A 16,456-nucleotide genomic window follows, 5' to 3' on the forward strand; every position below is an offset into this window, starting at 1 on the left:
GTAAAATAAACTCTCCCATAAACTATATAAGCACCTCTGAGTTTCAGGTAGGCTTAATTCATTCACTTTTTGAATATTTGGGGATACTTAGTCTATCTTTGGCTAACAATTTCTTATCTATTGATAATCTTTTTTTTTTCCTGGATGAGGAAATCTCAATAGTCTTTAATATGATTTTTGACTTCATACAGAAATAAAAGATCATGATAAATCACCTATTATATGCTAAAGAAACACAAAGATTTTAGAAGTTACAGATTTCTAGGTAAGCTAAGTTCCAGATAGTTCATATATATTTTTATATATCTGAAAACAACAAAGTACATGCTTTCTAAGTACATGCTTTTTCCAGATTGCCAGAGATTAAGCATTTTATTAGCTGATTCTAAACTTAAAGCCATATCCTATAAAATCTGTGCTACAGTTTTGATTGTAAACAACTGCTAAATATTAAAGATACATAGCCTTAAGAGTACATCATGGTACAGATGGGGCAAAGGAACAGACACATTCAGATTTATGGCATTTTCTCAGTGCCTGACAGATATTTCACTCTTAAAAAGACTGATTTATAGTTGCCATTCTATCGTTCTCCGTTGAATATGTCTTTAGGTTGATAGACTTCAAAACTTTGAGGGCAGATGCCATATCTTGTTCACATGTTTATAAGTAGAGTAACATCTCACACAAATAAGATGTAACAACGTTTCTTGAATTTAATGGTGGGAAAGTGTGTGCTCTAGCCTATGGTTGTGAATGTATGCATGCTAACTTGAAACCAGTCATCCCAAACTTTGGTGTTGAAATTGGGGAGGGTGCCTGTGGAAAATTTATTTTCAGGGAGTTCCTACGTAGGCATTTTTGTTTCACAGGACTGAATGTGGCTTCAGAATCTAAATTTGGATCAGGCATCATAATGATACAGACATGGGTGTTTCCTGGAAAATATATCCAGAGGAAGGCTTTTTAACATTTATAGCTCGTTGTCCTGGATGCGTCCATCACTGTATTCTATCAGGAGGCTAATTTTTAGAGTAATCCCCTCTTACACCACCCACTGCTTCCATGCTGCTTCATATGCCCATTTTGGCACAGGATAAGGTGGATAGTCCTGGGGTAGGTTTCACAGCTGATTGACAACTAGTGATAGTAGAAGGTCAGCACTAATTACTGTGCCTCATCTGCATGAGAAATTTTGAAGGATGAGAACTAAAGTGACTGGTATTTTTCTGCCAACAAATTACCCGGCTGACAGGAGGGTGTCACTGCTCATCAGTTCTAACACCGTGTAAGCTGGTACTTGTGCAATTAAGGAGAAATGAAATATTGCTTCAGAGAGTTACCTTCCTGGGAGTAATCACCGTAGGTGTCAACAGGCTGGAAAAAGAAGGGGGTCTCTTTGCTGTTTTATGACGAAAGATGGTAAACGATGAAAGGGCTGATTCTGGTGATCATAAACATTTCTATCCCACCTCTCAGACAAAATAATCATTTGTCACTGATTATAAGAGCATGAGAGGGGCGCCTGGGTGGCTCAGTCGGTTAAGCGTCCAACTTCAGCTCAGGTCACGATCTCACGGTCCGTGAGTTCGAGCCCCGCGTCGGGGTCTGGGCTGACGGCTCAGAGCCTGGAGCCTGCTTCGGATTCTGTGTCTCCCTCTCTCTCTGCCCCTCCCCCGTTCATGCTCTGTCTCTCTCTGTCTCAAAAATAAATAAACGTTAAAAAAAATTAAAAAAAAAAAAGCATGAGAAAGAGCTCAGAAAACAGACAGTAATTAGGTGGTTAAGAACCAAACCCCCATTACTTAATCCGTGGATTCCTGAGACATTCCTCAGATGAAGTTACACTTCTGAAATATAATGTTCCTGGGTAGATTTCTAGAACCAACAGAAAGGATTATGGACAAGAGGAATCATTAGAAAATAGTTGGATAAAAACTTCTCAAGAAAATAAAGGAATAGTAGTCCACATTTTCTGGGGCCAGAATATTTGAAGCACCTCAAGTTTTGGTTTGTCGCCAAAGAGATTTGCAAACTTCCTTCACAAATGTGAAACTGCTCTCAGTTTCTGTCTTTCCTCGTTGCTCTACTTGCTTCGGGTTCTCATGCTGTCTCCATGCTTCCCACGCAGAAAAACAAGCATATCCTGATTTTTGTGAGTTTTTCCCCTGTTGCTACTGCCCTCAAATAGCAGTTTGGAGCCCCCTCTTGGAGATGGAGTATATCTGAACGTTTGCTGGGAGACAAGTGAAGGCTAGGGCTCGTCAGTAGAGGCCTTTTCATCTGGTTTACATAGCTCAGAGTTCACCACCATCATCAACAGTGATCACTTCAGAGTTCTGCAGTTCTGTTCTGTGTTAACCCTCTCAGACCCCTATGGCCTCTGGGAGACCTGACCCCCACTTTGAGACACACTGAACTGGAAATAATAACTCCCATATGGGAGAAGAATACTTCAGCCGCAAGAGCTTATCAAGCTTTGTTTTTTCTATGACTACTAAGAAAAAGAGTATGTATTGGAAGCAATTCTCTCAGCTTATAGCTATTTTGATAGGGGTTCTATATTTAATAAAGGTTAAATCTATTGAAACTGTGAGTCAAAGGCACTTTTCATGGCCAACAATTTCACCTACTTTAGAAGCCCGTCTCTTCCCGCTCTCCCCATGTCTACTCAAAGCGGGAAATGGGTGACATTGGCTTTGTTTAATAGGCAAATGGCCCTCCTTGCAAAGAATATGAATAAGTATTTTCAATCTGAACTTGTACATCACTCTTATATGTCTCTCTCCTTCGCACAAAAGAAAGCTCTTTCGGTAATTGCAAGACTTAATTAGCCAGTGTTCGCACAAAGGCTTCCTTTGTTCACCTATCAACAGGCTGCTTTCACTGATGGTTCTCTGACTCTCTGAAGACTATTCTTTCCCTAAGTTTTGCACAGACTTCTATTTTCAGCTTTAGAGTCCTATGATATAAGTGCTCTGCATTTCAGTCCCCAGTGTCTGTGTCTCTTCTTTATCCCTATTACAGATCACTCCTTTCATGGCTAATGGTGATCTGATCACCTTCCTAGCCTGCCAGTCCGTAGATTCCAATGGGACAGAAACAGATTTTCAGAACAACAGTGATGCTTTGGCAATAAGTGTCCATGAAAGAGTTGATTTCTTTCTACTTCCACCTTCCCATCTTTAAGTCAGAGCTATAGCAATAGCAGGAAAGGAGGAAGGGGATTAGTGAACATCTAAAAAATGCTACAAAGATGTTCTGTTGACTACACTGTACAGATTTAAGCTCTATTTCTTCTATGAGTGAAAGGAAAGAAAGCACATCTTCTATCTGTTCACAGATTTTTAAAAAAAGTTTAGATTCTTTGTTAGCTAATTTATGGCAATCACATTCTGAGCATTACCCAGTATTATTCTTCGAAATTACCTCTTTTCTCTCTCCTCTGCTTATGGAAATTCTACTACATTTCATGACACTTTTTACATTGACATTTAAAAGGCTTCTGTCCTAGAGATTACTGTTTTCCATCTAGGGTAATAAGCTTAAAATTTACATATCTTTTGGAGTCTGACATCTATCAACCTAAATCTATAGTAATTCTGCCACTAACAGAAAAAAATTGGAATCTCACTTGTTAGTTAAGAGGAACTTCTCACTGCCTAGGATATCCTAATCCCTCCATATACCTTTTATCATGACTATTCCTATCCTGTGGCAAGTGATACTTGTAGTTTATATTCCTCAAATTGAATATCTGTGGTATTCCAAAGAATTGCCATATATCCCCATGTAAAATAGAAAGTTTTTGAAATTACTAATTGCCTTCTGTTAAATCTATTAAACATAAATATTAGTTTACATTGCCATGACATTATAATTTCAAAGATAACACCGGTCCAAGGAAAGAGGTTTGAAAATCATAAACATTTCACTACAATAAATATGCACCTGGTAATCTTGCATTGCCATCATATACTACTACAATTAATCAGGATGTTTCCCCCATTTCAGAAGAAAACTCTTCCAAGGTTCCTAATGGAACACCAGTCCTGACACTCTCATGGGTGTTAGGATGCAAAAAGGTTTCATTTGGAGTTGAATAAAGTTAACCATGGCTGTGTTTGTATGCATGCATGGATGCATGGATTTGTATTTTTCTGCTATAATCCACAGATTTTTATATGCTAATGTACTGTTCTTTCCATGATGGGCAAGTATAATAAGCTTTCCTCAGTGAACTGGACAGAGAAATCCCTCTTTTAGGGAACACCTCATGAGATGAGAATTCTGTGGTACGCATTTTATTTGAATTCACCATAGGTTTTTCTTAGAGTTTCAAGGCTTCCAGAACTTGTAGCCATTGAGCAGCATTTTATCAAACATCACAGACAAAACCAAACCACTATTGGCTTTAACTTTTCTAATGAGACGATTATCCTTATAATTTTCAAGAAGGTTTTTGCTTAATTTCACTATACTTTCCCACCGAGTCTTTGCAGCACACCCCTACATTTTTTTCTCTACCACAACTACAATAACACAGAGTACATCTCTTGTTTATCATAAATGTGCCAGTATGATCACTTTTCTAAAACAAGTATCCTTTCTTCAGTTCAGAGAGAAGTCATTTCCTTGATTTGCAATATTTATGCAGAGTCAGATTTTGTTTAGAAATTAATTTATTTGTATATACAACTGGTCCCATTTTATAGGCACCCATCTACACTTGATTTCTTCTTTTATAGTTTGGCTTATGACATCCACTGTACTCTATAAAGTTACTTAGAGTACATACTCTTCCAGTTTATTGCAGAATGTACTTATTAAAATAATGTTTAAATAAAACATGTATCATTAAATATTTTTATCATCATGAAAATATAAGTCTTTGGAACAGATAACTCATTCACATCTAATAGTAAACAAATTGGTAAGTGTTCTGTATTTAGTTCTAGACATTTTTCTTTTTTAAAAAAAATTTTTTTCAACGTTTATTTATTTTTGGGACAGAGAGAGACAGAGCATGAACGGGGGAGGGGCAGAGAGAGAGGGAGACACAGAATCGGAAACAGGCTCCAGGCTCTGAGCCATCAGCCCAGAGCGTGACGCGGGGCTCGAACTCACGGACCGCAAGATCGTGACCTGGCTGAAGTCGGACGCTTAACCAACTGCGCCACCCAGGCGCCCCGAGACATTTTTCTATCAAGGTTACACCCGGCTTTTCAACAGACCCATTGGTGATGATTTGTTCTACGTGTAAACCTCCTTAAACTCTCAACTTTGCTAATTATCCTCTCCAGTATCTTCAATAACAAGCGTTCTTCAATATCAACCATACAGGTGAAAACGTGCATGTGTTATGGAGAGAGAGAGCACAGCATTATTTCTAGCCTTAACGGACCCTCAGTACAATTCAATAGTTAAGGCATAATCTACTAGAATATAATTAACAAAATAAGGAAGTTTATGATACATGTGAAAGGAATAATAACATGGTGATAACACTGAGTGCTGGAGTGGTCAGGGGAAGATCATGCTATGTTAAATCATATAACAAGCAGACTTTAAATATTTCTGAAAAAATTATAGTGAAGGAAGAAGAAACAATGTGATTACACACTACACATGAGTGACTATCAAGCATTTTAAGATAGAAGATTTGAAGCCCACTTTCCTAGTTTATTGTGTTTAGGCAGTCATTTTTTTTAAGTTAATGGTTAATAAAACTGTATGAACATTTAACTAGCTTAATTAGATTTAAGAGCTCTTTTCAACATATCCTCTTCTATTGGGGATTTACAGTACTACAATTAAGTTTAAAATCTCTTTTCTATCTTGGAAATGTTTGCAAACATTTTTGTTTAATCTGAGAGCTTTATCACTCAATTGGAAGTATAAACAAGATTCAAAAGAACCTTCCTTTCAGTTGATTTAGTTTGCTCTTACAGACTGAGTTGATTTGACATGGTGAAAATATATTCATGTTACGTTAAATTCCATTTTAAATAAGACTAACAAATCTGCATTTTAACTTCACTAAGTAACTTAGAGAAAGATTGGATTTTTAATGCTATTTAGAAGACCAAAATATTCAGTAAAAACAAAAAGTCTGGCTGTATTTGATTGGAGTTAACAACAAAAAGAAAACTTGATCTTAAGAGCAGAAATGTTACAAGAGAATTTTTTACCAGACTGGCATTATCATCTGTTTCGTAATTTTTTGCCATGAAAATCAGCAAGGCTATTATTTAAAACTGCCTATGTTGAAGGACAAAAAAGTTAAATTTGAAGCAGTTATTTTAGTATGGGTTTTGATGTCCTTGATTTCCTGCTTCTTTTCTCCCTCTCTAATTCATATTCCATAAAAAAGCATCATTACCTCTATTGGTGACTGCAAACAGATTCTAATTTAGTTCTATTTCTTTAAACTTGAGTGTGTTACAGTCCATTTAGGTGTACCATTTACTTGCCCTATCAATGGGGGTAGGGGTCAGTATCTTTATACTCTCCATTTTTACCACCATCAAAATCTGCTCTCAGAATAAATCTAAGAATTTAGTAATGACTTATAATGTTCCTTCTTCTAGAAGATACTTAACCTAAATTAATAATTTCCAAGTATAAGTTGTAGGGGATGAAGTTCAAGTTTTGATTATAGGACCTTATCCATAAGTATAAAACGACTCTGTAGACATTGGACCAGTCCAGCAAGACAGTAAGAATAAATTTAGATTTTATTAAGCACAATGTGAACATTATATATGTATATAGTTCCTGATTAAACACTAATAGAAAGTAAGACATGTTTTATAGACACAAAAATTCATCCTATAACCTATGTATAAATATACCTATGAAAGTAACAACCAAATATTAACCATAAGTATCCTTAAGAAATAAAATATTTTATTGAAAGTTTCTACAGTGTAACATTAAGGTGCAATGCTAAATAATAACTAGTACCAATGAGGAAATATTTCCTTAGGTATAAAAAAATATTTTAATTGTGCTTAAATTCCTAAGTATCATTGCTTTTCTTGGAAAACACTAAAAGCCTCCCCCCACTCCTGCCACAAACACCTAAAAGACACAACTGTATGTCTGTATATTTGAGCACAGAAGGGAAAAAAGATTAAAATAATACAGAATCAGTAAACATGTTGCCATCCAATAATATCCAATAAGATAAGGTGTTGACTACCTATAACGGCCCAATATTATCGGATATACCTGTTTAAATTTTATTAACCATTTTCATACCTATAATGTCTTGCAGAAATTTTCGTTTGAATTAAACAGTGAAAATGTTCTCCTTCCCATTTTACTATAAATTTAGAGCTGTCCGGGCATTTAGAAGAAGACATGAGAAAAGCAGCATCAAGTTGAATGAGACTTAGTCTTAATCAGACCAGTTTAGCACACGTTTTCAACTAGGGAAAAAGCAAAAAGTGGTCTAATCCAAACCCTTGCATGATATATGCACTTCACTGCAGACAATTGGCGATTGATTCTCACAATAGTCTTTCTGTGAAACTTGTGTGGTCCTTCTGAAGAAGCCAAACAGCGAGATAATGACAATAGCGCTTTTTATAAAAAATCACATTTTTGGTCACTATGTTTGCTGCCTCCAATTTGTGGTTTATGTTTCCCTTTATTAAGAAGAACTGGCTGATGTAAAATCACACACTAGACAGCACAGGCTCAGCTCCCCTCTCCTCTCATTTTCCACGGAACCATTGACCACCACACACATTGCTGTCAAATTGTTCTGCTTCTTGTCAGCTGCACACTGGGCAGGAGAACAAGAGGCTGGTCGTGCACTAATTAGGAGGGCAGACATGTTTAAAGCGCTCTTCTGAGAAATCGAGGTGCCAAATATTAGCTTATGTAAAAGTTATGTAAGGAGAAGGGCAGGGATAGAAGAATTATAGGATAGAATTCTTAACATCTTTGAAGGAGGATATTTTTTTTTTCAACGTTTATTTATTTTTGGGACAGAGAGAGACAGAGCATGAACGGGGGAGGGGCAGAGAGAGAGGGAGACACAGAATCGGAAACAGGCTCCAGGCTCTGAGCCATCAGCCCAGAGCCCGACGCGGGGCTCGAACTCACCGACCGCGAGATCGTGACCTGGCTGAAGTCGGACGCTCAACCAACTGCGCCACCCAGGCGCCCCTGAAGGAGGATATTGAAAGCAAATTGTTTTCACGATGGCACCAATTCTTCCCTGAACCATGGAGGGGCGGAACTGTGGGTGCACTTGAAACTGGTGGCTTTAGAGAAAAAAATTCAAATCCATAACATTCCTCATGTGGATTTGACTAAATAGGTCTATTTTTTTTTCTTAAATAATTATAGGCTGATAAAGGTGCTAAATTTATAGCTAAAACATTAATCTGGCTTGACAGAAATAATGGTGTAACATAATACGTTGAAAGTTTCCGTAGCAAATTGATCTTTTGATACCAATTGTTATGCATGAAAAGTGCATGAAACAGAAGTTTTTCTGTATTTGAATAAATTGGCTTGTATTCCATATTGCTTAAAATGAAGTTAAGGCATTATACGAAGGGATTGTTTGATTTATTTTTATTTTTATTTTTTTTAAGTTTATTTGAGAGAGAGAGAGAGAGAGAGAGAGAGCAAGCATGAGTTGGGGAGGGGCAGAAAGAGAGGGAGAGAGAAAGAATCCCAAGCAGGCTCCATGCTGCCTGCACAGAGCTGGACTGGGGCTGGATTCCCACCAACTGTGAGATCATAACCTGAGCCAAAATCAAGAGCCAGATGCTTAACAGACTGAACCACCCAAGCGCCCCACAAAAAGGTTGCTTTAAAATGTCTTAATTATGACTCCCGCTTCAGGTGAGCACCAGCTCCACTTTGGGTGAACCTCTCTTCTCTGGCTCTCTCTGCCCCTCGCTCACTTGCCCCCCCCCTCAGAAAAAACAAAAATCTTATTTATAATTAAAAACTGGTATGATAGTTAAGATGGATTAAAAGGGTATACAAATGACTCAAAAATCATAAAAATTTAATTGTATGTATCTATTACAAGTACAAATGAAGACATACAGCAGAAAGATTATTTAGAAATAGCGTGAAAGCGGCCATTTTTTGAGGATAAGATTGGTAACTTTTAGTTCATCTCCATTTTGTATGACTCTCTACTGGGAACAATTTATCAATATTACAATATATTTTTTAATCTTTCATTTAGGACATTTTAGAAAATACTTAAGACACTAAGTAAACTAAACTGATGACTAAAAGATTTATAAATTAAATTATACACATAGTGAGAAGACACTCATGAGTTCATATTTGAGCACTTTGAGGATGTTTAAAATTAAATAAGATCATGACAGAAAAAAAAAAAAAAAAAAAAAGCATGGCTTCCCTGCCTGACAGCAGATTGGAAGTACTGAGAGAATTTAGAACGGCAGCAACTTTCTAACGTTTGGAAGGATATTTAGTAGCTAAGATGCTCATGTCAACATGAACTTCAGCAAAAAAAAAACCCTATTTTTTTACAAAGATATTTGTTCCAATTGGCCATTTAGTACCACACTGGAGGACAGTTTTTAGAAACAAATTAACTAAAAACTTTGAATTATATGTGCTTTAAACTATCTAAGAATCGAAAATCATGATAGATCATATAAACCTAGCAGCCGTATTCCTGATAATAGAGTAAATGAGATGAAAGAAAATATGTCAATAATTAATGGTGGAGGAGCTTAAACCATGACCCACTGAGTTATCATATACGAGAGAGTGAAACCCAGAGTGCATTAGGAGAGGAGTTAGTATAATGTGTTTTTTTTTTAAGTTGTGACTGAACGGCAATTTCACACACACACAAAATATGATAAAGTACAGTCTGGGCTGATTCAAAGGTACTGTGTTATCTCGATTGATTTTTCAGTCAGTTACAGATTGAATTTTTTGTTCTACTCTTTTCACCCTTCTCCCTACTTCCTTGGCTAGCCTTAAAAAAAAAAAAAAAAAAAAAAAAAAACAAAACCATAAAGTACCCTCTGAATTCATGTAGATGTTGATGCATTTAAAAATTAAATTAAATGGGGCTGCCTGGGTGAGTTGGTTAGGTGTCAGACTTCAGCTCAGGTCTTAGTCTAATAGGTTCACTGCTGATGGTGTGGAGCCTGCCTTGATTTCTCCATTTACCGGTCCCCATCTCTTTGCCTCTCACCCGCTCATGGTCTCTCTCTCAAAAATGAATAAACATTTTAAAAAAAGTAAATTCAATGTGTAGTTCCAAAAGTTATGGGATGTGTATTCTATGCATGATTTTATGTCTTCTTAAATTTTAACATATAAACAAACACATTCAAATTTAAAACAACAGAAAAGTAGAGAAATATGTAAAAAATCCCATGATGACACCACACAAACTCTATTCATATTTTAATGTTTTAAATTTAATAAAAACATAAATGCATATTAAATGTAAATTTTAATATAAATGTCAAGTTACATTCAGGGGTTTATAAATATTTCCTTATTGTTGATATGTAGGTTGTAAAGTTACATTTACAAATGAAAAATCACCAAAGTAAATCTTATAGTAGCTTGAGCAAAACCAAGAACCAGTTGGAACCCATTACTTGGCTAGAGTTGCATGAAGCTGGTTGTAGAAGCTCATCAAGTCTCTGTCTCTTTCTACCATTTGGCTTTACTTCTCTATGCGTGCTGGTTTCATTCAGTTGTCAATAATCACTTACTCCATGATGGCTATAGAGATGATGAGCATTACATCTTCCCATCCAAGCAACCCAGTGGAAACAGGACTTCTCTATCCAAAGCCTTTATAACAGATAGGGAAAGAACGCATATAGTTCTTGCTTAAATCCCACCCATCACTGTATCTCGTGAACTGGACTAATAAGAATGATCAGTCATGGGTTATAGTCTGTAATTGTGTGTGTGTGTGTATGTGGGTGTAGCATATTTTTGAAGAAATAGAATGAATACAAAATAATAAGATCAGGAAGATAAAAAAGGACTGCCCTCCAAAGTAGGTGGTTTCCAATTACTTATTTAATTACTCTTAATTCTAGCTTAATATTTAAAATGTTTAGGTTTTAGACTTCAATTTTTTTTAAATTTTTTTTTAACATTTATTTATTTTTGAGACAGAGAGAGACAGAGCATGAACGGGGGAGGGGCAGAGAGAGAGGGAGACACAGAATCGGAAGCAGACTCCAGGCTCTGAGCCATCAGCCCAGAGCCTGATGTGGGGCTCGAACTCACGGACCACGAGATCGTGACCTGAGCTGAAGTCTGATGCTCAACCGACTGAGCCACCCAGGCGCCCCTAGATTTTAGACTTCTATAAAAAGAGCTAAGTTTTGGATTTTTCTTTTAGTTTACTATTTCTACTTTCTGTGTTGAAAAACAATGAATATTGAAGAACGATTTTTCTCTCATTTGGAAGCCAGGGGTTAATTACTAGTAAACTACCTGGGCTCAAGATGTATTTAGTAGATCTCTGATTTTTCTTGACACATTATCTCTCATTATTTTAAATTTTTGCACATCTAATTTTGAGAGTTTACTTGACAAAGAAATCATTAACTTTGTTGGTATTTTCTGTTTAATTTTTATTGAATAAATTTGCTTCATTTTCGTACAACCTTTCCCAAAATGTATTTGTTTGCTTTAGTTTTTTGATTTGCCTATGCTATGTCTACTTTTTTTTTTATTTATTTATTTTTTAATTTTTTTTTTCAACGTTTATTTATTTTTGGGACAGAGAGAGACAGAGCATGAATGGGGGAGGGGCAGAGAGAGAAGGAGACACAGAATCGGAAACAGGCTCCAGGCTCTGAGCCATCAGCCCAGAGCCTGACACGGGGCTCGAACTCACGGACCGCAAGATCGTGACCTGGCTGAAGTCGGCCGCTTAACCGACTGCCCCACCCAGGCGCCCCTGTCTACTTTTAAAAATACATATTAATCTACATACTAAACTAGCTGTCAAATTATAAATAAATTATTGTCTATAAATTTTCTAATATATATTTCAAATTTATGTTTTATGTGCCTACAACTGGTATTCTTAGATTTTTTTCTTTATGAAATAATGCATTAAATAATTACATATTTTCCTTCTCTTTTTGTTTCTTGCTCCTTGTTTCTATGTCTTTCTGCTTTATATATGCTTTGAGATTTTCTATATAGGCAATAATCGACTCTGTGAATAGAGACAGTTTTAGTTCATTCTTTCCAAATGGAATGACTTCTGACTTTCTTACCTTATTGCACTGAGTAGGATATTGAGTATGGTATTGAATAGAAGCAGTGAGAGTGAATATCTTTGCCTTGTTCCTGATATTAAAGGAAAGTGTTTAACCATTTGCTTTAAGCACTTACCAGTTTATAAAAGCACACCTCTATTCCTAGTTTGCTAAATTCTATTTAGGATTCTATTTAGGAGACAGGATTCCCTGTCTCCCTCTCTCTCTCTGCCTCTCCTCCGCTTGTGCTCTGTCTCTCTCAAAAATAAACATGAAAAAAAAAATATTTTTAATTAAAAATTAAAAAAAATAATAAAATAAGTTGGGAAAAATCTCTTCCTCTGCTTTCAATAAATTTTTTTCAGGATTTTATTTCTCTCTTAAATATTTGATAAAATTTACCTGTAAAGACATTTGATCTTAAAATTTTCTTTGGGGAATATTAAAAAAAAAAAAAACCAACTTTTTTTCCTTTAAGTTTTATTTAAATTCCAGTTAGTTAACATATGGCGTAATATTAGTTTCAGGTGTAGCAGTTAGTGATTCATTACTTACAATGTCCAGTACTCATCACAACAAGTGCCCTCCTTAATCCTCAGCACCCATTTAACCCATCCATCTGCCCACCTCCCCTCCAGTAACCCTCAGTTTTTTCTCTACAGTCAAGAGTCTGTTTCCTTTTTGCCTCTCTTTTTCCCCCTAAGTTCACCTGTTTTGTTTATGAAATTCCACATATGAATGAAATCATATGGTATTTGTCTTTTTCTGACTGGCTTATTTTCTTAGGATAATACTCACTAGCTCCATCCATGTTGTTGCAAATGGCAAGATTTCATTATTTTTTTTAATGACTGAGTTATATTCCATTGTATATATATACCACCTCTTCTTTATTCATTGGTTGATGGACATTTGGGATCTTTCCGTAATTTGGCTATTGTTGATAATGTTGCTATAAACATCAGGTTGCTTGTATCCCTTCGAATCAGTATTTTTGTATCCTTTGGGTAAATATCTAGTAGTGCAATTTCTGGATCCTAGGGTAGTTCTATTTTTAACTTTTGGAAGAACCTCTGTACTATTTTCCAGAGTGGCTGCACCAGTGTGCATTCCCACCAACAGTGTAAGAGTGTTCCCCTTTCTCCTTTTTTCCACATCCTCACCAACACCTGTTGTAAAAGAAAAAGAAAAACAAACTTTTTTTAAGAGAAGTTTTATGTTGACAATAAAATTCATAAGAAGGTACAGAGATTGCCAATACAGACTCTTACCATCCACATGTATGGTCTCTCTCATTATCAACATCCCCCCCCCCGAGAGTGGTACATTTGTTAGAATGAATGAACTTACATCGATACATTGTAGCTATCCACAGTTTACATTAGGGTTCACTCTTAGTGCTATACATCCTATGGGCTTGGACAAATGTATAATGACACATATCCACCATTACAGTGTCATACAGAGTAGTGTTATTGCCCTAAACATACTCTAAGCTCTATTTATCCCTTCCCCCTCCTGATTCCCTGGTAAGCACTCACCTTTTTATTGTCTCCATAGTTTTGCCTTTTTCAGAATTTCACCTAGTTGGAATCATACACCGTGTAATCTTTTCAAATTGCCTTCTTTCATTTAGTAACATGCGCTTAAGATTCCCTCATATTTGTTTTCATGATCTGAGAGCTCATTTCTTTTTAGCCCTGAATAATATTTCATAGTATATTAATCCAGCCAACTACTAAAGGACATTTTAGTTACGTCCAAGACAATGGCAATTATGAACAAAGCTGTTATAAACATCCATGTAGAGGTTTTTGTGCAGATTCTGTTGATCTATTTTCTAGCTCAGAGATTCTTTCCTCAGTCTTGTCCAGTCTACTAATAAGCCCATCAAAGACATTTGTCATTTCTGTTATAGTGTTTTTGATCTCTAGTATTTTTGTTGTTGTTGCTGTTCTTTCTTAGGGTATCCCTCTCTGTGCCTACACTGCCCATCTGTTCTTGCATGCTGTCTACTTTATCCATTACAGCCCTTACCATATTAATCATAGTTGTTTTAAATTCCTGGTTTGATAATTCCAACATCCCTCCCATGTCTGGTTTTTGCCCTTTAGTATGCCTTGTAATTTTTTTCTTGATAGCTGTATATGATGTACACGATAAAAGAAACTGCTGTAAATAGGTCTTTAGTCATGTGGTGGTGAGATATGTGGGGGTGGGGGAGGGGAGGGGTGACTGCTCTATAGTCCTATGATTATGTCTCAGTCTTTTAGTGAGCCTCTGTCTCCAAACTGTGAGCTTCACAAGTGTTTCTCAAGACTTTTTTTTTTCCTCCCCCTAGGTGGAACAAGATGGCTACAATAGGCTGGAGTTGGGCATTTCCCCTCTCCCATATGGAAAGCTAGAACTAACTGGAATTTGATATTTCCCTTATACCAGGTTAGTTAGACTCGAATAATATCTCAGCAGGTTAAGCTCTAACTGGTTTCTTCTGAGAACAGGCCTTGTTAAGAAGAACTGAGGGCTCTGGTGTATTTCAAAAGGGTGTTTTTTTTTCTCCATTCTGCCAGATGAAGGAAGAGATTTTTCTCTGGTACTTACTGTGGAAATGTGGTTAGGCTCCTGGAGGTCAATATCACGAGGATTATGGGGTTCCTCATGGCTGGGCCTCCTGTCAGAGTTATCTATACAAACACATTAGCAATTCATCAATTTCAAGTTTTCCTACTTCAGGACTCGTTCCCAAGGTAGCTTCCACTTTCGAATCCCTGTATGTGCCTGTCTGTCTCTCCAATCTTGGGGCAGTGGTTTATTCACCCAGTGTCCTTCTTATCTTATGGACCCAAGAAAAGTTGTCAATTTCCCAGTCGGTTTAGCTTTCTACTACTTGTTAGGATGTAATTACCCTAACTTCTTACACCAAACTCACATCAAACCAGGATAAAAGTGTGGAAAGATTTTTAAACTAAAGATAATTTACAAACAGTTACAGGATCATTCAGGTTACTTCAAAGTATGAATGAATTTTGGCCATTTTTTTTTTTTGAAGAACTAAAATTTATTTTCACGTAAGTTGTTGTGTTTAAAACCATAAAATCGGGGCGCCTGGGTGGCGCAGTCGGTTAAGCGTCCGTCTTCAGCCGGGTCACGATCTCGCGGTCCGTGAGTTCGAGCCCCGCGTCGGGCTCTGGGCTGATCGCTCAGAGCCTGGAGCCTGTTTCCGATTCTATGTCTCCCTCTCTCTGTACCTCCCCTGTTCATGCTCTGTCTCTCTCTGTCCCAAAAATAAATAAACGTTGAAAAAAAATAAAACCATAAAATCATTTTATAATAGTTTCTTACAGTTTTAATATTCTTAGGTCTTATAATGTTGTCTCCTCTTTCATTACTGATGTTGGTAATTTGTTTCTTCTCTCCTTTTTTCTCGGAGAGATAGTCAGGCTAAATGTTTATCGATTTTATTGATCTTTTCAAAGAACCATCTTTTGAGTTCATTCATGTTTTATTGTTTATTTTAAAATTGATTTATTTCTGCTCTTATGATAATCATCTCATTTCCTCTGCTCATTTTGCATTAATTGACTCATATTTGTTTCTTAAAATCAGATTATAAATCATTGACTTAAGACAATTTTTCTTTCCTAATCTGTGTCATTGCCATAAATTTTCCTTTATGTATTTCTTTACTAGAACATCACAATTTTGATATATAGTGTTTTTGTCATTCAGTACAAATGATGTTCAGTTTTCTCTTCATACTTGTTCATTAGCCCATGGAATAAATAGGAGTGTGCTCTTTTATTTACAAATATTTGAGGATGTTTCAGATATCATGATTATTGATGTATAATTTAATTCCACTTTAGTTAGTGAGCTTATTTGGTTTGATTTATATTGCTTTACTTTGTAGAGGTTTAGTTATTTTAAGCCTAGAATAAGACTTGCCCTAGTCAACGTTTCATATCCAGAACACATGTTAATTTTCAATGCATATGAAACATTCACTATGGTAAAACATACTGGACCTCATCTCGGCTGTCAGTTTTAGAGTTGAGTCAGTCTGATTTAGAGTTGAGCTGGGTTTGAGTTTTCTTGTTGTTATGGTTACTTTCAGGTTACCATTGGCTTCGGAATCCTCTAGAATTTCTCTTACTTGTGTGCTTGGCCAGAAAGTTTTCCTCAAAGCTGCCTTCACT

The sequence above is a fragment of the Herpailurus yagouaroundi genome, unplaced genomic scaffold (assembly GCF_014898765.1).
Source record: "Herpailurus yagouaroundi ecotype Mexico unplaced genomic scaffold, PumYag 162, whole genome shotgun sequence".
In the NCBI taxonomy this organism is placed as follows: Eukaryota; Metazoa; Chordata; class Mammalia; order Carnivora; family Felidae; genus Herpailurus; species Herpailurus yagouaroundi.